This window comes from Haemaphysalis longicornis, unplaced genomic scaffold (assembly GCF_048455015.1).
Source record: "Haemaphysalis longicornis isolate Haplotype H1 unplaced genomic scaffold, Haemaphysalis longicornis Haplotype H1 scaffold_7, whole genome shotgun sequence".
NCBI lineage: Eukaryota > Metazoa > Arthropoda > Arachnida > Ixodida > Ixodidae > Haemaphysalis > Haemaphysalis longicornis.
The window spans coordinates 60,668,752-60,693,478 of NW_027526422.1; the positions used below are offsets into that span (position 1 = coordinate 60,668,752).

Consider the following 24,727-nt stretch of genomic DNA (forward strand, 5'->3'; position numbering starts at 1 on the left):
AATCAATCAATCAATCAATCAATCAATCAATTTTTTGACGGCATCGTAGCCTTTCTATTTTCGCGCTTTAGTTGCGCACCACGTGACGTCCTATCCGGTCTCTTTTGAGGGAGTTCTCATGTGGGTGTTCGTGGCTCTTAAGTTTCCAATTTGTTCGCCTCTCCAAACTGTCCGCCAAAGTAGTTCCTTCGGAGGGGAGGGGGGGGGGGGGAGCAGAACCCGTACTTTTACTGTAGCGTTTTGATGTCCGTGTGTCATCAAAATGTTCCGAGGCCTAAAACCGTATATCCCACTATCGAATGCCGGACATTTCATCTCGCTCGCTGTATGCATGCGGGCACAAACGTGAAACCCCCCGTTTTAATTAAATGTTTACGTAAAAGAAACGTTTTACGCAAGCGTCATACGCGCACACGTGGAGTGTGCGGGGAGCAATCTCGCGAAGTGGGCGTTCTAGGCTCAGAATTAATCGAGGCGAATCAGCGAAGCCGCAGTCGAAACACGGGATACGCATGTTTACACATTTTTTTTTTTATCATCTTGTAAGGGCCGCATGAGTTGCAGAAGGGAAGGTTAGAAATGGGATTGAAAGGGAAAATGTATAGGGAGGTGGGGAAGTTAGGAGCGAGGACTGGGGATTGTGCTGGCAAACGACGGTAAAATAGTGGAAAGAGCATCGCAATTGCGCCCTTTGTCGTAAATTTCTTTCTCCTTCGCGTGCCTTTAACTGCGCCAGATCCCGTTTTCGAACAGGCGCTTATACGCGAACTTATTCGTGTAGAGAGACGACCGTCAGCGAAGGAGAAAAATGCACATCCCATTCTCTGGTTAGTCCTTTGTCGCTCCTTCCGTTTCACATTTTGGTTTTGATTTTGCCGCGCGCAGGAAGTGATCCTACTTTACAGTAGTCGTCATTTTTTTTTATTGCGTGAACATCACCCACGCCTCGCTTGGCTAAGTTGGCGAAGTCCGCGCAGCCAAACAGCGTGGTTGAAAGCTGTCCTCAACATTCGGTCTGCGGGCGATTCACTAGCCCTGTGCGGGTGTCTTCTTCGCGATGAAGGAGATGCCATCGACAACACTTTGTTTCTAAGTGCGAAATATAAAACTGTCTTTATGTGTATTTCCACGCACGTGAAAAAGTAAAAAAAAAAATGTTCGAGCAGTTCCGCTCAACTGGAAAGCTGTCAAGTGCGGCGCAGTGATTCGCCACAGGAGCTGTGGCGCCGTTCTCCGCTCTCGGCTACTAACACCCCTCATGCTCTTCCCCTTCCTGTCGCACTCCTCTCTTGATGAGTTGAACAGAGGTTTCTACAATGCAGTTCAATTTTCCCGCTTTCGCAGTGCTCGCGCGCCTTCTCCCCTGGCAGCTGCTTTACCTTTTGTTTCTTGTTCTGCCGGGAGCAGCACGAGCGGGAGTTTTGTTCGTTTTGTGCGTCCTTTCATCTCGCAACGGCTGGAGCCTTTCTGCGCCATTTTGAAGGCGTCGTTTTCAGGGGCGCAGCACCTTCAGGCCGAGGCTTTTCCGGCGTCCGTGCTCACGGCATCGCACCTGTTAATCGAAACATCTGTGAACAAAAGGTTCAGAAAAGGTTAACAGGAACAAAATAAAAGGTTCTCAAAAGGTTAGAGAGAGAGAGAGAGAGACGCACAGCAGCGTGTAAATCGAAACATCTGTGAACAAAAGGATTTGGATTGGATTGGATTGAAATGGATTGGATTAAATTGGATTGGAAATCGTTTTTGGCAGCAGTAAGCACTCTCACGGATGATTTACGGTGAGAACGATCCCGAGTGCTTCGCCCACTCGTCATCATTCACTTCGTGGAGATGCGTGAATTTTTTTCTTCCGCGGCCACTTTTTTTTTTTTTTTTTTTTGCTATCGTAAAAACCAACCCAACGAGCATTACTAACTAAAAGAACGCGGGAACTGCCGCATAAGGGCATATATTTGGCCTCAAAAGTACCTGCAGTTTTCTTTGCGTAAATAATGGAGCTACAAATGACCAGTGCCAGCGGGTCCAGTAGCTTCGAATGGTTCTGCCTATATAAACCTCTTGTTCTAGTATCCCCTTAACTTTTGGCCGGAAGGCCGAGGGACAAGCGGGTATTTTTTTTTTTTCGAAGCCTCTGTTTGGGTGCGTGACGCCGTGTAATACCGTGACCGCGGACGAGCTACGACGACAAGCCGGGCCCCTAAAGTGCTCCGCAATAAAAAAAAAAAAATGAATCCGACCCCCAGCAGCGCCAGTCGACAGGTATGCGAGAAGGCTTGGGATGTTCCTCGGTTCGGCAGTAGTCCCAAAGGCATAATAAGGGTGTCCCTCATCCCGGATCCCAACTTACTCTAGCAGCCTGGGATTCTTCCTCTTGTCGGATCCTGATGAACCCGCATAACATACCCAAGTTATCGTTGCCTGCCTTAAGATGTCTCGACGGAGAAAGAAACGTCTTGTTGCGCCAGGAAACAGCGTAGAACCACTCGAGACCTCTCTTTCCAATTTTTTGTCAGATGCCGGGTTACCTACCTGCTTGCCCCTGGTATCCCCGGGCTGGTGGGTCGAAGCTGCTACAGCGGCCTATTGTGCGCCAAAGCGAGTAGAACTTTTTTTTTTTTTTTTTTTTTTGAGTTTGGAGAGTTCGAGCTTGCTCTCGCGGCTGTTTGAGACTTCGAACCTACTCACGTGGCTGTTTGGAGAGTTCGAGCCTGCTCTCGCGGCTGTTTGAGACTTCGAACCTACTCACGTGGCTGTTTGGAGAGTTCGAGCCTGCTCTCGCGGCTGTTTGAGACTTCGAACCTACTCACGTGGCTGTTTGGAGAGTTCGAGCCTGCTCTCGCGGCTGTTTGAGACTTCGAACCTACTCACGTGGCTGTTTGGAGAGTTCGAGCCTGCTCTCGCGGCTGTTTGAGACTTCGAACCTACTCACGTGGCTGTTTGGAGAGTTCGAGCCTGCTCTCGGCTGTTAAGGTTCTCCGACTAGCCAGCCGGTGGCCGTGGTATTTTTTAACAGCGGAGCTGTTGTTGCTGACCGCAAGGTGTGCGGCGTCTTCAGAAACCTCCGTGGCATAGTTACTCTCACCGTTTACCGCGACGTGAGCACGGGCTTTACGAGGAGCGCCCGGCGTCGTCCAGCCTTGCGCGTGGTGATCGCAAAAAAAACATACCAAGAAAACAATTCGCGTGCGTCCGCGCCTCAAGTGGGAGCACAAGACAGCTCGCGCTACAGACGCCCAGTTCACGAAGCCGATTGGCGCCGGTACTAGCGCCTGCTGACGCCTTCCACTTTGGGAGAAATGTGAAAGTCATGCATGAGGGAGACGACGATACAGATGGATGTGACGGTGACTACTGCTACTACCACAGTGAAAAGCAGCGACGGAACATGTAAATATACAATTTCGAACCTAATGCATTGCGTGGTGGTGTGTCCTGCAGTGCTTACATAGAAAGAAATCCTCCAGCTTCGCTGTAATTCAAGCTTTGCGCGACTTAGTGCAAGCTTCGGCAGCTTTTTTTCTGGCGTATTTTTCTCTGGAGACGATGTATATAAGAAAACAGGATGGCGCGAACTATTCGCCGTTGCGTTTCAAAACGTAAGAAGTCTTAAGAGGAAGAAGAAGCGCAGGAACACGTTTGAACGAGCGACGCGCGCGAAAGGTTCCGGTAGCTGGGCGGATTAACCGCCTGCAGACAGGAGGCCGCGGCTCGGAGTACAATCTCGCTGGATGTGCCTCGTAATGACTGGTTAGTTATGAGCTCACCTGCGCTACCACGGAAGAAGAACCCCCGCAATCGCGTGCGCGTTCCTGTAAGCGCCTTTGCAAGCGACCCGGATCCGAAGGGCTGACCGGCGGCACGTGGCGCCGATGGGGTCCGCATTCCGCATGCACACCGCAGCAGCGCGCGTATTAAATATGTACTCGCGTCTGGAAGGCACGCCTGTCTAGAGTGAGCGCGCTTACGCCGCTGCTTCCGTCGGCGTGCATGCGAGCTGCTGCTCCCTTGGGCAATGCGTTAGTACGGGCTCAATCACGGTTCGGCGGTGGCGCCATTTTGCGCCTCCTTTGACGCGCTGTCGTTTCGAAACGCGCCGCCGCAATCGTCGGTGGTTAGAGGCGCCGTGAAGGCAAAATACAACACTCTTAAAAAAAAAAAAAAAAAAAAAAAAAAGGTTGTGACACTTACTAACGGAACACTAGCCAGTTTCTTGTCACAGTATCCACGAGTACTTAGCGCATTTACGAACTACATAGTAAAAAAACTACGCGTCAGACTGTGAATTGATTGATTGAGTGTAGAGTTTTAACGCGCCGACGCAACGCAGGCGATGAGGCGCGCCGTAGTGGAGGGCTCCGGATTAATTTTGACCACCCGGGGATCTTTAACGTGCGCCGAAATCTCGTACACACGGGCGTTTTTGCTTTTCGCCTAGAATGTGAATCGGCTGAGCGCGCAGCGCCACATAGACAAATTCAACACGCACCTATCGCAACAAATAAATTGAGCAAGAAAACCAACGGGATGCACGAGGAGAGCGAGTATAACTTAGTTACCTTAGAAAGACATCTGTTCTTCTTGCTTTTATAGCCAGCAGCGGAAAGTCCTCTGATAGAGTCGGTGGGCTTGTCGCAAAAATTAAATATTTTGGCGAAAATTTTGCACATGCGTTTTAATTTGAGCCTATACAAATCAGCATTGGGATTTGCAAAAACTTTTTAATCGTGAGGTGGAGTGGGAAATGTGCTGTGGTTATTGTGTTCAATAACTCCTATCATTTTGTTACTATGAGTGAATGTTACTATCAAACGAGCAGCAGCGACGAAGTGCGCGGTCTAGACTATTAACGATAGCATTTAGGGTGCATACTTAGTGGCAGGTATACCTACGTACCGCTCTGGGGCTGGTAAAGTTCGTAAGTAGTTAGTAAATACAGCCCGTTACTACCTTTTTACTAGCCTTTTTTTTTAAAGAGTGAATTGTTTAGATTGAAAGAAGTAGGTTTCAGCATAGAGTTTCATACTAATATACACTAGAAGGAAATCTGGCGCCACTGTCTAGGGGAGCCACGCTTCAGCGAGCGTTCCGTCATGTACCGGGCAGGCACGTTCCACTTGTCCTTGGCATGGCTCACGAACAGGCTGAAAAGTTGGCTCTGGTTGCAAAAATTCAACAATATCACTGCAGAAGCTTAATCGAATTTGTTTTGTTATTATAAAATTAAAGCTCCAGAAAGATGTATTTGTCAGGGATTCTTTAGAAGTTTCATGCAAGGTGAACAAAAAAACAATGTTACCCGTTTTTATTGATTTTGGCTTCAAGACGAAAAAGATGCCATGCGGCTAACCAACTTAGCCAAGGAGGCCAGGAACGTCGCTAGCTGCAATGGCGCCCCCCACGGCGGCCCGCCAATGCAGCGACAGATTTCCCTTACTATATATTAGAATGAAACTCTGTGAGTACCTCACTCAGCTCCACTCCAGCCACGAGAGACGTTTTTGAACAGTTAATCCGCGAGAAGTGTTGCAAAAGTTTCAAATTTCGCCCTGCGGTGACGTCAGTGTTATGGGCAGGAGTGACCTGATTGGGTCAGAACTAAAAACGTCTTCATCAATGTGTTACCAGTACGGGTAGCGTTCAAATAACGCGATTAAACGTAACTATAGAGGCGCCACTTTCAATTGCCCAGCCTTGTGTCTTTCGGTGGTATTAGGTCGGCGGCCGTCAATCGCACAAACAAGATTCTGTGACGTCACAAAGAATTACCGAAAAGTGGCTAGGGAGTCGTCACCACTGCTTCATCTGTGTTCTCAAATATCTAGATTATTTGTCTGAAGTTCGCGATTACATTGGTACCATTGTTATCGGGACAACGCTGTCTGTTTAGTGAACAGAACTTGTATTTTGTCTTCATTGCCTCTTGGAAGAGGGTTCGAATGCAGCGTCTCGCTTGGGCCCAGTTGGCCCCGTCACCGCGTTACAACCGCTGCTCTGTACGTGTGTGGAAAAAGAAGAAACGAAGGAGGCATCGCGGGTGCAGGTACTATAGTGGCTGCAAGGGGTGTCCGCGCGGCATTGTGAATTGGGGGAGGGGGGGGTCGTTTGCAGCGCCTGTGGTAGCGTAGCTTATTTAGTGGTTCTACACACAACGAGTCAGGACGTCCACCCTGTCACGTGACGCCCGAGTCGGAACATTGTTTCAAAGCAGCCTTTCTGGCCCAACTGCTAACATCTAACCGTTACTAAAGATTAGTGGCAGCGAGGGGGTAATTCGTTTTCAGTTTATATGCGGTGGCCACAACAGGTGGTAGCATTCTATTTCGCCGGCGCTTGCAGAAGCTCGCGTTCAGTTCTGTAGTGCTGCTGAGACGAAAAAGTAGGCTGCGCTGTTTTGATCTTGACATAAGAAACGTTTTTGTTCATAGGTAGTAAGTTCAGAACGAACATTGTAGTGGGCCCAGCAAAGGCAGCTACACCTATCAGAGCCCAAAAGCTGACACCACTGAGCACCCGGCGGCATCAGTGGGCGCATGGAAGCGAGGATGGGGAAAGGGGGAGGTATATACCGAATTGTTACACCAAAAGTCAGTACACCAAAAGTCAGTACCAAAGTCAGTATATACCAAAAGTCAGTATTTATACGCTCCGCCAGTGTTCTCCTGATAGCGCACAAATTTATATGCGGATAGCTTCCCTCTTTACAGTACGATTAACCAATGTCGTGAGAGTGTAGGGCGTTGTAGGGGCTTTGGAGGGAGCTTTCAGTCGGAAAGATTCGCAAATTAGTATGTTGTATTGACTAATAAACAAAAATTATCCTCAGTTTAGCTGAATACAAACACGAACCAACGTGTTTGGTATTTATTTTCTCTTTACAGCGGCGGCCATCTTGGTATTATTCGTGTTGGCGATGACGACGACTACGGTCACTTTTCGCGTTTGGTGAGACACCTGAGGTTTTCGCCTCCGAAAGAGAAAGAACACCGCCTCAGCCCACGCTCGGCTGGGTCCGTGTGTGCAATGGCGTAAGTCACTGCCGCGTAAAGTCGGTCGCAGCGCTTCTGGGCAGCTGTTGTTGCGCTCCTGGCTACTACTAACCTCGCGGGAGTGTGTTTTGGTGCCGTCGAGTGGGCGCGTCTCCGCGTCAGCGTTCCCGGAGGAGCTCGGCAGTAAGGGCCAAGATTTCGCCGCGCCTCAAGCCTCGCCCGTCGTGGGCCGCGTCGCCTGCATAGTAAACGCTCTTTTTCGCTGCCTTTCGTTACTCGCTCAGGTGTTTGCTGCTTTTTTTTCTCTTCTCTCTCTCTCGTGTGTAGAGAGGGTCAGCAGTTTTCGTGACGTGTACTTCTGGCCGGGAGCTTTAGTAAGAAACGGAAGGACAGTATGCAGTTACGAGTAAACACATTGGGAGTGGCCGAAGTGCTGATGCAGGCAAGGTGTCGCCCTCCGCGGCACTCGCTGCTAGCTCGTCATCAGATATAAATAGATAAGCCTCTGGATTAGACGGAGCCTTTGACCGGCATATTTGGCTGGGAAACGGCGTTTTACAACTGCTGTTTCCTCATTGCAGTCCTTAAAAAAAAAACAAAAAAAAACAACACATTACATTTCTACAGCATCTATAGTTCATCTCACAAGCTAGCTGCAGCACTGTGGAGGCTACATTGTTATCAATAGTGCGTCCACTGAGGGCGCCTAATCCGCCGTGAAGGGGGTCCTGAAAGGACACTCCCTTTTCACCTCTCGGCAAGTGGCACCGCACGGCCCCGGCGCCTTGTGTCGCTTCCTTCGCGGTGAGTTAGGCGCCATGAGGGGGACAACAATGTAGCCTCCACAGTGCTGCAGCTAGCTTGTGAGATGAACTATAGAAGCTACGGTATCAGGCAGGTGCCATGCAACGATAACCCGATGTTGGCCGTCATTTCGAGGTGCAGTTTTACCTATGCAGCACGGACCCAGATATGCTATTTGAAAATGACTGTAAGGAAAATTGGCAGTTACTAAAATAATTTCTGTATATGGATGATACCCATCTTAACCCCAGAAAAATAATAGGAAATGAATGGCCGCCATCCCGCCCTGCTGAAGGGCATGTCTAGCGCAGCTTTCGTAAACCACGACACATGTTGATGGGGGAGGGTGGGAAACGTTTCTCGTTGTCTCGGCGGGCTTGTCGCTTGCACTCGGCTTCTCTGGCGGCAAGTGCTGGGTCCAGACGCTTGCGCTCGGCGTCTTGGGACAGAACTGCTGAGTCTCCTACCTTGCATGACGCATGCGCTAGCCCTCGACTGACGTAAACCCCCTCCCATTTCGAGAGCAGCTGCAAACCTAATCTTTACAGAACGCGTGTTTGGGGGGGGGGGGGGGTCCCATTGTTCCCCGGCGCCTCATCACCATGATGCTGTTTGGATGCTTTTTCTGTGTTTTTTTTTCTTTGCACCAGATGCACCCGCTCGGCGTCTTGGGCGAGAACTGTGGGGTCCGGGTTTTTTTTTTTTTTTTTTTTTTTTTCCCGACACGAAATTTTCCTACCATTGAGAAGCTAACAGCTTCGCTGTAAAATGGCAGCGCTTACACGGATTCCAGTGACACGAAAAACGCGTTTAGTGACCGTTTTGGCGACGCTTGCGAAAAAGCTGCACGAAGGAACAGCGCTGCACACGGAGCGGAGTACAAGACAAACAAACACCGCGCCGAAAGGTATAATACTCTAATCTCTTGTCAATTGAGGGTCGAAGGAATTCCCGGCCGCGGCGGCCGCTTTTCTGATGGTGGCGAAAAGCAAAAACGCCCGTGTGTACGTGATTTCGTCGCGCGTTAAAGATCCCCAGGTGGTCGAAATTAATCCGGATCCCTCCACTACGGCGCGCCTTATCGCCTGTGCAGCGTCGGCGCGTTAAACCCCACAATCAATCGAGGGTCGAAGGAAGCTGGTTACCGTCATTTGATGGCAGATTCAGGAGAATTCAATGGGCATATTGTTGGTGACGGTCGCCGCACTCCTCACCACTGTCCTCCCGTTGGGAAAACATGTCAACTCGTGTAATTATGGAACTTCCCACTCTTCTTTTGAAGTGGTACCCCGGCTTTCCAGGCGACAAGCAATTCTAAGGAAGCGGAACTTTCGAAATGAACGAAATGTTTTACTCCTCAAGGTTGGCGAAATGGTTATAACAAGAGATGTTCCCATTGCAGCCGAGAGTTACGCTCCTACTATCGTTATTTGTGTCCCGGGGACTTTGCTGCCATGGCCGGCGGACTGCTTAGGAAGCTTGTACGTCCCCTCCACTTCCCGCTCTCTGAATGCTTCCATCACTGCAGCCGTCCACCCCTACATATCGAAAGGCTGTTCGTGCCCGCTTTCATACTCCAACGTCAGTAACAGCCATTGGTAGGTCAGCGGTTTTTCTGTGAAGTTGTTGTTGTTGTAATCCTTTATTTCAAAGGGAAGGCCATGCGACCACAATAAGGGAAGAGGGGGAAGAGGCAGGGAGGAGTAGCCGAGTAGCACAAGTAATAGAAAATTTGACATCAACCTCAATGCGAGTTGTCGATCAATTCGCTCTCGCGCTGCAAACTGCTAGCCTCCTGGTTCGCTCAGTTGGTAGAGCGATGGCCCCGGTTAGGCAGTGGCACCGGGTTCGAATCCTGGACCAGGACGAATTTTTCTTCAACTGCGAAGTTCCTGAGAAAACTGTGCAGCTTTCCTTTGGAGCCGTATGGCTGCGTTGAGATGGATGTCAAATTTTCCTTCACAGAAACTTACTCCACCTTGTGGATTTCCCCTAAATCTGGTCAATTAGCGGTTATTCCCTATTCACCTGGGGTGTTCCCTTTCTTCGTTCCATTTCGCACGTCTTTTCCATTCGGCCCTTAACTACTGCTGGAACCTCGCGAGCTAAGCTGGTCCGTTTAGTACGGTTTCTTCGCCTACCTTTCTTTGCTGGAGTATAAATATTCGTATAACCTTTCCGCCGCTTTCACCATCTCAGCCGTTATGTTACCAGCTTCGTCTCGCAGTTGTTACGAATCGGCCAGCAACACGTGTTTTTCCGCATCAGCGACCACGTGGGAATCGACCATGTGCGCCCACGTGTCGGTGAATCGTGCTTCCGTGTCTCGCCATGCCGGGTCAGTCACCTCGCTTTGCCACGTGCCACCGGTATCTGCCAGCGCCACACCCTTCCGGCACCTGCCTTGACCTTCCCGGCTTAGACGTTTCGCTATCAGCGCGATCAGAGTTGATAGCGACCCCGGCACCTTTCAAGGACACTCCCCCCCCCCCTCTCTCGGACGCCACGAGAGGCGAAGATGACTCGCGATCTTGGAAAGACTGGGCGTGTGTGTGTCTGTGATTTCGTGGCGTGTTACTCTTGGGGGCGTTTTCTGGGTATAAAAGAAGCAGCACAAACGCTGATATTCATTCCTGTCTGAGCAGCGAATCCATGCGGTCGCTCTGCTCTAGTCCTGTATTGTAACCTCGCCCGTCAGGGCATTGTACGTTTTTTTGGCTTCGGCTCACCTGTCGCTATGAAGTAAACAGTTACGTTATCCTATCAGCTCTGGACGTCTTCACGGCTGCAGTCGTCCTTCACGGTCGCAACAACTGGTTGGCAGCGGTCGGAAGACAACTTCGTGATACCTGGAGCCAGCGGTGCGAGACCCAACACCACGGACGTCAAGGCGGCTTCGGACTTCGCAGAATTCACGGCGGTCAAGGGTGAGTGCGGAACTTTTCTTCACTAAGTTTTACCAGGCTTCTGAGGATAGCTGGTAGGGGGTCTGTTTTTGTCGCGTGGGTTATTCGCGCAAAACATTTTTTGGAGCAGTGGGAAAGCAGTACTCTAGACCGGCCATGAATTTGAAAGCGTTGAAAAAACCGCAGTTGTTGGAGCTTGCAAAAGAGTTGCGCTTGGATGTTACAGACGCGCTGAGAAAGCCAGAGCTGATACAGGCTATACTCGCTGTTGGGGCTGACGATGACGAGCTGTCTGAGTGCATTGAGACGATCAATGGCAGGGAGACCGCTAAACGTCAGGCTGCAGAGGCTGTGCGCCAGCGTGAGGAACGCGAGGAAAGAAAGCGCGAAGAGGAACGCGAAGAAAGAAAGCGAGAACAGGAGCAAGAGAGGCAGAAACAGGAACGCGAGGAGAAGGAACGGGAGCGACAGCATGAGCTGGAAATGAAGCGTCTAGACGTCGAGGCGTCTCGAACTAGACGTCAGAGTGGCAGCAGCGTGCAGTCTGCGGCGACTGAGCGACCTACGTTGCGAATGTGTGACCTAATGCGACCCTACAAGGTAGGAGAAGACATCGGTCTTTTTTTGGTCAACTTCGAGCGTACGTGTGAGAGGGCCCAGTTTAGCCGAGACTCATGGCCGCAAAAGCTACTTACGCTTTTGCCAGGTGAGGCATCCGACGTGATGGCCCGCTTGCCAAAGGAGGAGGCGGAGGACTACCAGAAAGTCAAGTCGAGCCTCCTGCGTAAGTACAGGCTGTCAGCAGAGGCGTTTCGCCAGAAGTTCCGTGAAGCCGAGAAAGCTAGGGGCGAGTCGTACTCGGAGTTCGCCTACAAGCTGAAGGCAAATATGGAAGAGTGGCTCAAAGAGGCAGAGGCTTTCGGAGAGCACGACAAAGTAGTTGAGTGCTTCGGTCTTGAGCAGTTTTACCGCCGTCTACCAGAGAACCTGAGACTGGGTGCAAGATAGGCCAGGGGTAAAAACTGTGGATCAGGCAGCTCAACTAGCCGACGAGTTCGTCGCACGTCGAAGTGCGCAGGGGCCGAAAGACGGCCAAAAAGAGTTCAGGCCGAGGCCTGATAAGCCAGGGCCGAAAGGCAGAGCTCCCCGGGAAGACGGTGGGGCAAGCGAAGTCGTTCTCGTGGATAGAGAAACTGGCCACGATAACAAAGAGAGAGCAGCAGACGCTGAGGACCAGCGCAGACAGAAAGCTTTCGAGGCGCGCCGACAGGCTGCATGTTACAACTGCGGCGAGACGGGACATTTCGCTGCCAGTTGTAAGAAAGGAAAACTAGTCTTTCACGAGCTAGATCAGAGTGAGGACAGCAGGCAGTTTCTAGAGCCGTACGTACGGGAGCTAGTCGTCAATGGTAAACCGTGCCGAGTTCTTCGTGACTCCGCGGCGACGGTAGACATGGTCCACCCTTCGTATGTTGAACCGGATCAGCTAACAGGGCAGTGTGTTTGGGTGAAGCCAGCCGTAGGAGCACGAAACGTTCGTCTGCCGATTGCTAAGGTCAGCATCGGAGGTCCGTTTGGTGAACTTGTGACGCAGGCAGCAGTATCCCCACAACTTCTTCCGGAGTACAGGTACCTATTCTCGAACAGGTCGGATCAGCTGTTAAGGGAAAAGGGGTACAATTTTGAGAAACTGCCGAGGAAAGAACCAGCTGAGCTCGCTGCGAAGAGCTCGAGTAACGATAGGGTCGCCACCTCTGTGAGGAATGGTGGAACTCAGACGGAAAGCGATGATGCGGCATTTCTGGAGACTCACGGCGGAGGGCAGCGTAAGTACACTGTGTGTAAGGCCCCTACGCTGAGCGGAGATGTTTCGTCGCCATGTTCGAAGTGCGCTAGATCACTGGAATCCTTGAAAACGGTTGTCGACCCGAACGCGCGCAGTTCGCGGGCAACTGAGCCGTCTTTTGAGACAGGGCAGCCTAGGTGTAGTGTGGTTCTGGCAGGAAGGAAGGAAAACGGAAACACGCTTCGGTCTTCGCGTGCCGAGGTTGTCGCTGAAAGCGCGAGGGACGACGAGGTAGTGACTGTTGGGAACTGCAAGGTGTCTAATGGGCTCGTCATGCCCGTTTCACTCCCAGCTGATGCTCCCGTCGTTAGGACAACATCAGCTGAGCTAGTTGAGGTTCCGGTGTCGCCTGTGGCTGAACCGAAGTCTGGAACCGACCAGCCTAGAGGAGTGAACGTAAACGCGTTCCGAGGTTCGTTTGCCAAACGCGTTTGTAAACAGGCGAGCAACGAGGAGGTAGCAAAAACTTCAGCGCGTAATTGTGGCGCGTGTTTCAGTGCGAGCAAAGCTGTGAGCTCGCATCGCGTCGAGGGAACGCCGCCTAGAAGCAGTGCACGCCTAACGTATGAACGGGGGAAAATCCCGCTCGCTCCTCCGCGCGCTCAACCTTTGTCGAAGAAAACGACCGGTGTCGTTTCACACGGTCACAGCAGCGTTGAGAGAACGGCTGCAACTAAAGTGCGGTACAGGAAGGGAAAAACTCGGGGCATTGACGAGAGCTCAAATCGCAGCTCTCGGCGCGAGAAGTGGCCTGTTGACGCCTGACTTTCTCAATTTTTTTTGTTTTTCCTGAAGCAGGTTTCGCCTTTTCGATCACGTTTTTTTTGTGTGTGGGACATTTCCAATCACGCGAAATGTCACCTTTCAGGTTTGTGCACTTGTCTAAAGTACTGCTGGGCTAAAATATAACTAGTGTAGTTAGTTATTAGCGTATTTTTTTCGCAACTAAAAGCCTGGTAGATCTTCAGTGTGGATTTGTCTTCGCACTTGCCGGCGATGCGGTTGTGTCTTGCTGTGTTGTTCTGTTGCTTGCCTGACCAATCCAGAGACGTTCTTGGGAAGCCACTACTCGTCCAGTGATCGGCCATGTGAAGCTCCAGCACGGTGTCGTACAGCCCAGGCCTGGAGTCGAGCGTCTGCTGAGCACTTCACTGCGAAAGTATCCCTCCGGACAACGGTTGAAGACCCTTATCCATCGGGATCTCGGACCCCCGGCGGAGAAGCTGTTACGAATCGGCCAGCAACACGTGTTTTTCCGCATCAGCGACCACGTGGGAATCGACCATGTGCGCCCACGTGTCGGTGAATCGTGCTTCCGTGTCTCGCCATGCCGGGTCAGTCACCTCGCTTTGCCACGTGCCACCGGTATCTGCCAGCGCCACACCCTTCCGGCACCTGCCTTGACCTTCCCGGCTTAGACGTTTCGCTATCAGCGCGATCAGAGTTGATAGCGACCCCGGCACCTTTCAAGGACACTCCCCCCCCCTCTCTCGGACGCCACGAGAGGCGAAGATGACTCGCGATCTTGGAAAGACTGGGCGTGTGTGTGTCTGTGATTTCGTGGCGTGTTACTCTTGGGGGCGTTTTCTGGGTATAAAAGAAGCAGCACAAACGCTGATATTCATTCCTGTCTGAGCAGCGAATCCATGCGGTCGCTCTGCTCTAGTCCTGTATTGTAACCTCGCCCGTCAGGGCATTGTACGTTTTTTTGGCTTCGGCTCACCTGTCGCTATGAAGTAAACAGTTACGTTATCCTACTGCTCTGGAATTCTTCACGGCTGCAACACCGGCTGGCCGCTCGCACCATACACGCTACCCATCGTATGTTGGAGGCCACGGAGAAAGGATCGGGTGCCCCCGCCCGGTCGCAACACAGTGCATACATTCTATCCGTGGCAATAGTGAGTTCCTTCTTCGTTGCCGTCAGTTAAGCTCTCGCCTTTGGTCAAATGTTTCTTCGATCTTTTTCACGTTGTAGAAACGATTCTCACTGTACCGGCCCCCGTTGATCAGTTTTGGCCGTTCCACATAGAGCCACTAAATGAAGCTAGCTTATTTAGTGGCTCTAGTTCGATTTGCTCCTTCTTTCCTGCATCTCACGTATTTCACTGGATACTAATCAGTTTATTCGTTTTCTGGGATAGCGTACCAGGTCCTCGCCCTCGTATACGGCGACTGCTTATTCTGTGACTATCGTGGGATCATTGGATCACGCACACGCACGCATCTCTTTCTCTCCAACACCCCCCCCTCTCTCTCTTCTCACTCCGCCGTGCCTTGTTTTTAAGAGGCAAGAGTTGGCTAAGCTTTAATGACTGGCTCGTTGCCCGCGCAGTCGCCGCCGCAGTGGGGCGCAGGCACCACGGTATGTGCGCGCGTTGACGGGGGTTGCCGGCGTATCTCGCAAAGAACTCGCGCTGCCGCGGGCTCGTCTGCCGCCGCCACGTGAAGCGTTGAATTTCCGCCGCATTTCCGCAGCCGCGTTCCGTGAATAGCAGCGAGGCCGCTCACTATACGCCCCGGCCGCTATGCCGTGTCGGCTGGGAGATAGCGCCCTGGTGAAAGGCCGGAAACCGGTGAGCGGAACAGCGGTCACGGGTGTCGCCTCCTGTAGTCGGTTCGGGATGCTGTTCCGGACCGGTGCGCCGTGAGAAGGGCGATAAACGGGAGTGGAAGCAAGGACGCCGACGACGATACGTGGTTGGCGAGGCGGCGCTCGGGACGTGCACACCGCGCAGATATGAGCGAATGTTGGGGTTTGGACTCCCTTTAGCGAAGGACCTCGCTTTGTCCGGGGCTTCCGTGTACACAGTGTTGCGCATGCGCGAGGAGCATTGGATTTAATTGGATTGAATTGGATTGCATTAAATTTAATTGTATCGGACTGGATTGGAATTGTATATACTGTACACACGCGTTGTCACTCATTTACATGCGCGAGTGGGCGATGCCACGGGTGATTTACGGTAAGTGCCTCGCCCACTCGTCATGATTCACTTCGTGGAGATGCGTGAATTTTTTTCTTTGTCTTAAAGGAGCCATGAAGAGAAAATGCAAGTTGGTTTTCTAGCGCTCCATATCTTTCTCTCTCTCTCTTTTTCTCTATCTCTTTCTCACTCTCTCTATCGCTCTCTCTCTTTCTCCATCTCTTTCTCTCTCTCTTTTTTTCTCTATCTCTTTCTCACTCTCTATCGCTCTCTCTCTTTCTCCATCTCTTTCTCTCCGCTCTCTCCCTTTATCTCTCTTTCTTTCTCTATCTATCGCTCTCTCTGTATCTTTCTCTCTCTCTCGATTGATCTCTCTCTCTCTCGATTGCTCTCTCTCTCTCGATTCTTCCACCCATCTCCACCATGTCTACGGCCGAGGCGGTGTCATCTAGACCGTTCAGCCTTTCTGCAACGCGCATTTTCTCTGGGGAAGTTTCCTTGGAAACAAAATCTTCAGTGGAAAAAAAAAAAGGGGTGGGGGTGGGTGCAGTGTGGGGGCTGCAGTTAAGGGCAGGGTGGGTGCAGCGCCACTCGGAAGCTCTGCCCGAGCTTACGTCAGCGCCTGAAAGGGCGTAATCGCCGAAGCCGGGCTCTTCCTTTATTTGCTGACGTCAGAAAACGGCGGCGACAGTAGTGAGGCGAAGCAGCCTTCGTAGGGGAAGACGATGCCGGCTTGAAAGAAAACGAGCGGGCAAATATTGTGCCTATGCAGCGTCGCGTTCGTCCTGATCGGAAGGACACTACTGCACCCCCCCCCCCTTAACCCCCCCCCCCCCCCCCTTTATTCGTGTCGCCGCTTCGATCTTTTCCCTCGTCTTTCCTGCGTTCCCTTTTCTTGTTGCGCGTTTTATTCAGGGCAGCAGAGGCATTTACATATAAGTCAGACACGCAAGAAAGGGGCGAATTGGCGTGGTTGTTCTGAGGCGCTGGGAGGATAGCTGGTCCGAAGGGAATGGTGGGCGTTCACATCCCCGCTGATATATATATATTGTTACGAAAAGACTACGAAGAGGGCAATGCAGCGTGGTTTGTGATCCCTGCCTACGACGACGAAGATCTGGGGGTGCGCGCTGCCTGCGCGGGCTCAGGCTTTGCCGCCATGTAAATCAGCTGTAAATACATCGTTTGACTGTCTCATCGTTCATGTCGTCTCTACTGCCGCCACGTAGCAATATATATATATATATATATATATATATATATATATATATATATATATATATATATATATATATATATATATATATATATATATATATATATATATTAGTCTAGTCCACTTATAACATATCCAAGTGCCAAGGAAATCCCATCGTTATAACCGATAATTGTCATAAGCGTGTTGCGAAATAGAAAGACGGAACAGAGCTCAAAACATTTTATTCGCATGCCAGCAAGGTCGTACTGCTACTAATTTGCGGGAAAGAAGCCACAGTCGGTCACCTTTGATTGCCGCGTGGGAAGCTAGCGCAAATCTTTTCCATTCCAAGAACACCTACAGGTGCTTCATCTAGCTGAGGTAAATGTCCTTGGCGGGAACAGAGTCCCTGAGGGACTGTGTCACGCATTGGGTCCCCTGAGAATACACTATCTGAGGAGGCTGTGCAACCGCGTCATTAGAGTCATCACTGTTGCACTTTTGGTGCACAATATAACCGGATTTAATCGTTATATCGGATATCGGATATATTGTTATAAACGATATCGTTATAATTGGACTCGACTATATATATATATATATATATATATATATATATATATATATATATATATATATATATATATATATATATATAACACAGAAATAAGGGTTGGCAGTCGAGAAAACCTCGGAAAGCAAAGGGGAGGATGTGGTAGATCATTGAAACAGATTAAGAATTTGGAAAGAAAGAAAGAAAGTGAAGAAAAAATGCCCGCCAGGTGGGATCCGAACCCACGACCTCCAGAATACCGGTCTGGTGCGATAACCACTACGCTACCGGCGGGGCGATTTTCCCATTCACTTTCTGGGGTATTTATGTTAGGTATGTTTGTTTCCTGTGCTTGGGGGTGGTAGCCAGCGCCATTCGGACTAATCGGGGAGAAGGGGACCTTCTTTTTAACCCCCGGGTCGTGACTCGAGTGTCTACGACATGTCCAGAGTGGTCGACCAGCTTTGAACCCTCTTAAGCTCCCTTTGGCAACAAGACTGCCAGAACAGAGGCCCTCGCTATGCATGTAGCGAATCAGAATAGGAAATGAGGGTCTCGTTGAAAATAACACAGAAATAAGGGTTGGCAGTCGAGAAAACCTCGGAAAGCAAAGGGGAGGATGTGGTAGATCATTGAAACAGATTAAGAATTTGGAAAGAAAGAAAGAAAGTGAAGAAAAAATGCCCGCCAGGTGGGATCCGAACCCACGACCTCCAGAATACCGGTCTGGTGCGATAACCACTACGCTACCGGCGGGGCGATTTTCCCATTCACTTTCTGGGGTATTTATGTTAGGTATGTTTGTTTCCTGTGCTTGGGGGTGGTAGCCAGCGCCATTCGGACTAATCGGGGAGAAGGGGACCTTCTTTTTAACCCCCGGGTCGTGACTCGAGTGTCTACGACATGTCCAGAGTGGTCGACCAGCTTTGAACCCTCTTAAGCTCCCTTTGGCAACAAGACTGCCAGAACAGAGGCCCTCGCTATGCATGTAGCGAATCAGAATAGGAAATGAGGGGCTCGTTGAAAATAACACAGAAATAAGGGTTGGCAGTCGAGAAAACCTCGGAAAGCAAAGGGGAGGATGTGGTAGATCATTGAAACAGATTAAGAAACAGATATATATATATATATATATATATATATATATATATATATATATATATATATATATATATATATATATATATATATATATATATATATAATAGCATTTGAGTATTCCCCCTGCTTGTCCCTTCCTCCAGACCGCTCCCTCGCCTTTCGTCGCCTTCGCATGCGGCCGTGGAGAGTGATGAATGCGCCTGCGCCGTTTCACTCTTCGCGTGTGTACTGTCGTCCTCCGCACAGCTCGTAAAGTCACAACCCGGCCGTCTATCCTGTCTCGTTTCTCGCGCCCACGTTTCAAAAGAGCGAAGGAGAGTACACAGGGCTCTTTTCAACGTTAGCAGCCGCACACAGTCTGCTGACTCGTCTGTCGGCATCACGGGGCCATCTGCGTCCGAGTGGAACACGGGCTGTGAAAGAGCCTAGTGTAGTAGCCTTTATTGCTGAGCCGAGAAGCCGCGAGGAGTTTGTATAGACCTTTCCTACTTCTTCGTGGGCGCACTTATTTGCGCCGATTTAGTTGACGCAGTGGCCCCGCAGGGGGCACCTTGTGTACTCAAGGTGTTTTGGTGAGTAGCGCCACCACGGTCCCGAGCTCCGCAGGGGTGCCTACTGCCATAGGCACTTGGTGACTTGCAACACCACGGACCCGAGCACATGTGGGTTGGACCCACCCACGCCCCGGCTGTGCGTGGCTGAGCCGTGTCCGGGGAAAAGGGAATCCTGGTGGCTGAGCCAAAGCCGGGGTTGTTTTGGACCTTCATGGCCCCCCGGTAGAGGCAACACACCACTTTGGCCCCTGCTTCTCGCAGACGGTGCCCCCGGTCTGACCCGCCCGGGGGGAACCAGCCAGTCGCCTTTTCCTGCCTCCCTCTCAGCTCTTTCACCTTCCTGTCTTCTTTTCTACCCCTATCCTGTCATCTCTTCTTTTCCTCATTTCCACACATTTCCAGGCGGCGAGGGTTAACCCTGGGTAAGGAATCAACCTTGAGGACTTAAACAGGGTTATAGCAGCTATGTATGGCTAACGCGCATCTAGCGCGTTCCCAGGTTGGGCTCGGTGGTGGGCGGCCAGCATAGCTGCTGAATTGATTTCACTTGTTATGGCAACAAGATTTTCTGCATCCCATGATCGTCCTCCAAAACGGGGACGCAACGAAGCAGTCCAGCAGTTTTTCACTCCTAAAAAGTCAGAAAATTTCCTAAAGTTTCACGTCATGCACTGTGAAAAAGAAGGCTTGTCAATGAGACGTCTGTCACCATTCTTGGTAGCCAAAGTTCTAACGAATGAGCTAGGCGGCGGTTATAAAGTAAGCAAGCTGGGAAGCGGTGACCTTCTCCTAGAAGTACAAGATGCAGCTCAGTGTGCCAAGTTGACGAAAATAACCACTGTTGGCGACAATCCTGTGAGCATCAGTCCCCACCGATCCATGAACACTACCAGAGGTGTTATCTCTGATGAAGACTTTCTGAACTTGTCTGAGCAAGAACTCCTGGAAGGGTTCGAGGGCCAGAATGTTGTGAATGTTCAACGAATCAAGATACGTAGAGATGGGAAGGAAATTCCGACCAAGCATGTAATCCTCACATTCTCGACCAGTGTACTGCCCGAGTCTGTCGAGGCAGGCTACGTTAAAATCCCTGTGCGTTTGTATATTCCAAACCCCCGTCGCTGCTATAAATGCCAAAGATTTGGCCATGGTTCACTGAGCTGCCGAGGCAAGGCAGCATGTCCAAAGTGTAGCCTCCCCGACCACTCGTCTGACACCTGTGAAGCTCCACTCCACTGTGTAAACTGCATGGGAGAGCACGCCGCGTACTCGCGCTTGTGCCCGCAATGGAAGAAAGAAAAAGAAATAATTGCTCTGAAGTATAAGGAAAACATTACCTTTAGGGAAGCACGACAGAGACTGTTCCTGACACACACTAGCTTTGCCGATGTAGCGCGACGGGGGGCGGCGCTACACTCGGTTCGAGTTCCCCTTGGAACCCTTTCAGTGAGGCCCCAAGGGACACCCCAAGCCCCCTCAGTGCCGGTGGCTAAGGCCACTGCACATGCCACAAAAGAAGCGTCAAGGGCTGCCCCAGCACCCCTTGATGCCAACGCTAGGCCCCTTGCTGGCACTGCACTGCCGGTCCCTGCTGAGAGGCAGGCTGCCGCAACCAGCCAGCCTAGCCCTGCTGACGAGGCTTCGCAAGAAGCCATGGACACAACGCCAAGCCGTCTGTTGCGTGGTACGCCGATAGGGCGCGGCACGTCACTCGACCGTTCAAAGCAAAAGACACCTAGGGTCACGGCTCCTGGGAAGGTGTCTTGAGCCTGGGAGGGTGACAGCATGGCACTCCCTTAATCCTTGTTCAGCATAAGCTGATGGTAACTGATAATGTAGTCCAATGGAACTGCAGAGGCCTCCTGAAAAACTTGGACGATATCTATGAATTGCTGTCACAACACCAAATAAGTATTATGTGTCTCCAGGAGACACACTTGAGGACGAACCAAACTAACTTCTTAAAGAACTACTCTGTATTTAGGAAGGACAGGGATGGCTGCATGCATCCCTCTGGAGGAGTTGCGATTATCGTGCAAAAATCAGTGGCATGCCAGTTCTTACCGCTACAGACCAGTTTAGAGGCTGTAGCCATACGAGCCATTATCTTTAATAGACTGGTAACAGTATGCTCACTGTACATACCTCCAGACCACGGGCTCTCCAGTATGGAGTTTGAAACATTAGTTGATCAGCTGCCAGAGCCGTATCTGCTAGTTGGGGATTGTAATGCTCACCACCCACTCTGGGGTTCTGCACGCACGGATGCTAGAGGACGCCTCGTTGAAAAGTTTCTGCTATCATCTGGAGCATGCATACTTAACAAGAAAGACCCAACATATTATAACACAACACATGCCACGTACTCCTGCATAGATCTCGCCATAGCCTCTCCAGTTCTGTTTCCAGCACTCCAGTGGAAGGTCATTAATAACCTGTACGGAAGTGACCACTTTCCAGTGAGCCTCAAGCTTGTAGACAACAAACAAGACAACACTCCATGCCCACAAAAGTTCAAGGAGGAGGCCGCAGACTGGAAAAAATTCAAAGAGCTCTCTGAGTGTCACTATACACTTATAGACAACCTTGGTATTGATGAAGCTGCTGAGACTCTGACCACCCATATAATTGAAGCTGCGCTGAGGTCCATCCCCCAGACTTCTTCTAGTAGGGTTGCTAAGCCGAAACCTTGGTGGAATGATGATTGTAGGCAGGCCCGTAAGGAACAGAATAAAGCATGGGGTGTCTTGCGTAGGTGCCCAACGACTGAAAATTTGGTACTTTTCAAGCGGGCAAAGGCCAATGGCAGACGGATTCGGCGTATTGCGAAAAAAGAAAGCTGGAATCGTTTTGTGTCATCAATCACATCATATACTGACACGCGGAAAGTATGGAGGAGAATTAAAGCACTCCGAGGAAGTAACACTCTTACGTACCCTTTGGTCAGCACAAGTGGAGACACTTTACAAGACCAAGCGAATGCTCTAGGCAAGCATTTTGAGTATGTATCAAGCTCAGCTCACTATTCAAATAACTTCCTGAGACACAAGAATGCAGAGGAACGGAAGATTGTACGTGACAAACGGCAGTCTGAGGTAGGGTATAATTGCCCCTTCACTATGCAGGAGCTTAAAGTGGCGCTCACTACTTGTGGTAAATCATCACCAGGTCGAGACCGAATAACATACACCACGATTAAGCACCTGCACGACGACACGCTAGAAGCGCTCTTACTGTTGTTTAACAAGATCTGGCGTGCAGGGCAATTTCCAAAAGTGTGGAAAGAAGCTATTGTGGTGCCGATTCTAAAGGAGGGGAAAGATCCATCACTTGCAACTAGTTTCAGACCGGTCGCTTTAACCAGTTGCTTATGCAAGGTCTTCGAAAAAATGATTAACCGTCGCCTTATCTATTTTCTTGAGTACCATGGTATTATAGACAATCGCCAAGCGGGATTTCGCTCTGGTAGATCGACAGCAGACCACCTAGTGGCTATTGAATCCTACATCAGGGATGCATTTGTTCATAAGCAGCATTGTTTATCAGTTTTCTTTGACCTCCAGAAAGCTTACGACACAGCCTGGCGTTACGGTATTCTTTGCGATCTTCGCCGCCTTGGAGTTTGTGGAAACATGCTGAACAGTTTGAAAGATTACCTTTCGGAGCGCACCTTTCAGGTTAGGGTTGGAAATGTCCTCTCGAGGATGTTCGTCCGAGAAAATGGAGTGCCGCAGGGTGGTGTGCTCAGCTGCACCCTTTTTATTGTTAAAATGAATTCCTTAGGAACTGCACTGCCTCGCTCCATATCCTACTCGCTATATGTTGATGATGTGCACATTGCGTTTAAATCATGTAATATGTCCATTTGTGAGAGGCAAATCCAACTAGCTGCAAACAAACTTACAAAATGGGCAGATGAGAATGGCTTCTGTTTTAACCCAGAAAAAAGCACGTGTGTGGTCTTCTCTAGGCAGCGTGGTATCCGCCCAGATCCTGTTATTAAACTCAATGAAACACCCATAGCAGTAAAAAAGGAGCACAAGTTCCTTGGGGTTGTGCTTGATGACAAACTTTCATTCATTGCACACCTCAAACGCCTTAAAGTTAAATGTTTGGATACAGTCAGGATCCTGAAAGTCCTCTCACACCAGTCTTGGGGTACTGACACAAAGTGCCTATTGGCCTTATTCAATAGCCTTGTGAGGTCCCGCATCGACTACGGGTGTCTTGTTTATCAATCTGCCGCGAGAACAGCACTAAAGATGTTAGACCCTGTCTACCATCTTGGCCTTCGTCTGGCTACAGGCGCTTTCCGAACAAGCCCTGTGTTAAGCCTGTATGTGGAAGCCAATCAGTGGTCTCTTGAAACACAGCGGAAGTACACTGGGTTGAATTATGCTCTAAAAGTGACATCCTTGACCGGACACCCGAACAGCACTCTAGGTAACCAGGCAATCAAGCTTTTTGAAAAGCGACCTGCCATGGCTGAGCCATTCCTTCTGTCGGTGAGGGCACTGGCCGCAGGCCTGGGAATATCCTTCACTGACGCTCAGAAAACCAGCTTTGCTGACTTTGTCCCTCCATGGGATCTCTGCCCTATCTCTTATGATCTCTCTTTTATGAAGATTGACAAAAGAACCGCTCCAAAGGAATTAATTATGCAGCATTTTTTGTTTTTGCAGAACAAGTACAGAGCATCTGAGTTCTACACAGATGCATCCAAGTCAGCTGGTGCAGTATCATGTGCTGCACATGGTCCCAACTTTTCCACGTCAAAGACTATGCCTGAAGCCACATCTATATTCACTGCTGAAACACGCGGCCTTGTATTGGCTGTAGAATATATTATTGAGAACAATGTCCCAAAGTCAGTGATATTCACGGATTCTCAAAGTGCTGTGCAGGCTTTAGCGTCAGGAAAGTTACAAAAAAATCCAGTCTTTAATCAATTGCTAAAACTACTGTGCTCAGCCCACAAACAAAAACTTGAAATCACTGTCTGTTGGGTCCCAGGTCACTGCGGCATAGCCGGAAATGAGCAAGCAGACAGGAATGCTGTAACTGCAGCTCTTCGGAATGATCTAGATATTTAAAGCGTACGTACGTAAGAGGCTGCGAGACCAATGGCAGGAAGATTGGAATGGGGAAACAGCAAACAAATTGCACATGGTAAAACCCAAGTTAGGTAGATCGATCTGTGAGAAACGAGACAGGATCACAGAGGTTACTCTCTGTAGACTGCGCATAGGCCATACCCATGCTACACATGCGTACCTATTGAAAGGAACAGAACAGCCACGCTGCTTGAGGTGTGGAGGGTCGCTATCAGTCATTCACGTACTGGTAGAATGCAAACTACTTGAACCGCAAAGAAAGCTTCATTTTCCAGAATTGTACACACGCATGATCCCTCAACACCCATTGCTGTTTTTATCAGACGAGCCACTTTTCTCTACTAACCGTGTTTTTAAGTACCTCTCAGACGTAGATTTTTTAAGGTATGTGTCGTATCACCCGTGAGCCGAGCCACCATCTCACGCTAGGACCCGGTAGGGCCACTCATTGCTACCGCAAAGACGGGGGCAAGGGGTGCACGTAGAAAATGCCTGGCATAGTGTCAAATGTTTTTACTTGGCCCTCTACACCAATTCTTGGCCCTCTACACCAACAGAAATCTGAGATACCTTTTATTATATATTCTGTACTTTATATTCTCACTTGAATAATCCTCACCATAGTACTGGCGCTCTTTGGCCTTGATGCCCTTGCGCCAAGAAAACCTAACATCATCATCATCATCATCATCATCATCAGTTGACGCAGTGGACAGGATTGGCGCACGCGCAGCACGT

The 24,727-nt window shown here is 50.1% G+C and overlaps 1 protein-coding gene across 2 annotated transcripts in view; it reads left to right on the top strand.

Moving 5' to 3' along the window:
- Positions 1-24,727, top strand: part of Med15 (mediator complex subunit 15) — a 154,848-nt gene that overhangs the window by 29,371 nt on the left and 100,750 nt on the right. The window lies entirely within an intron of this gene.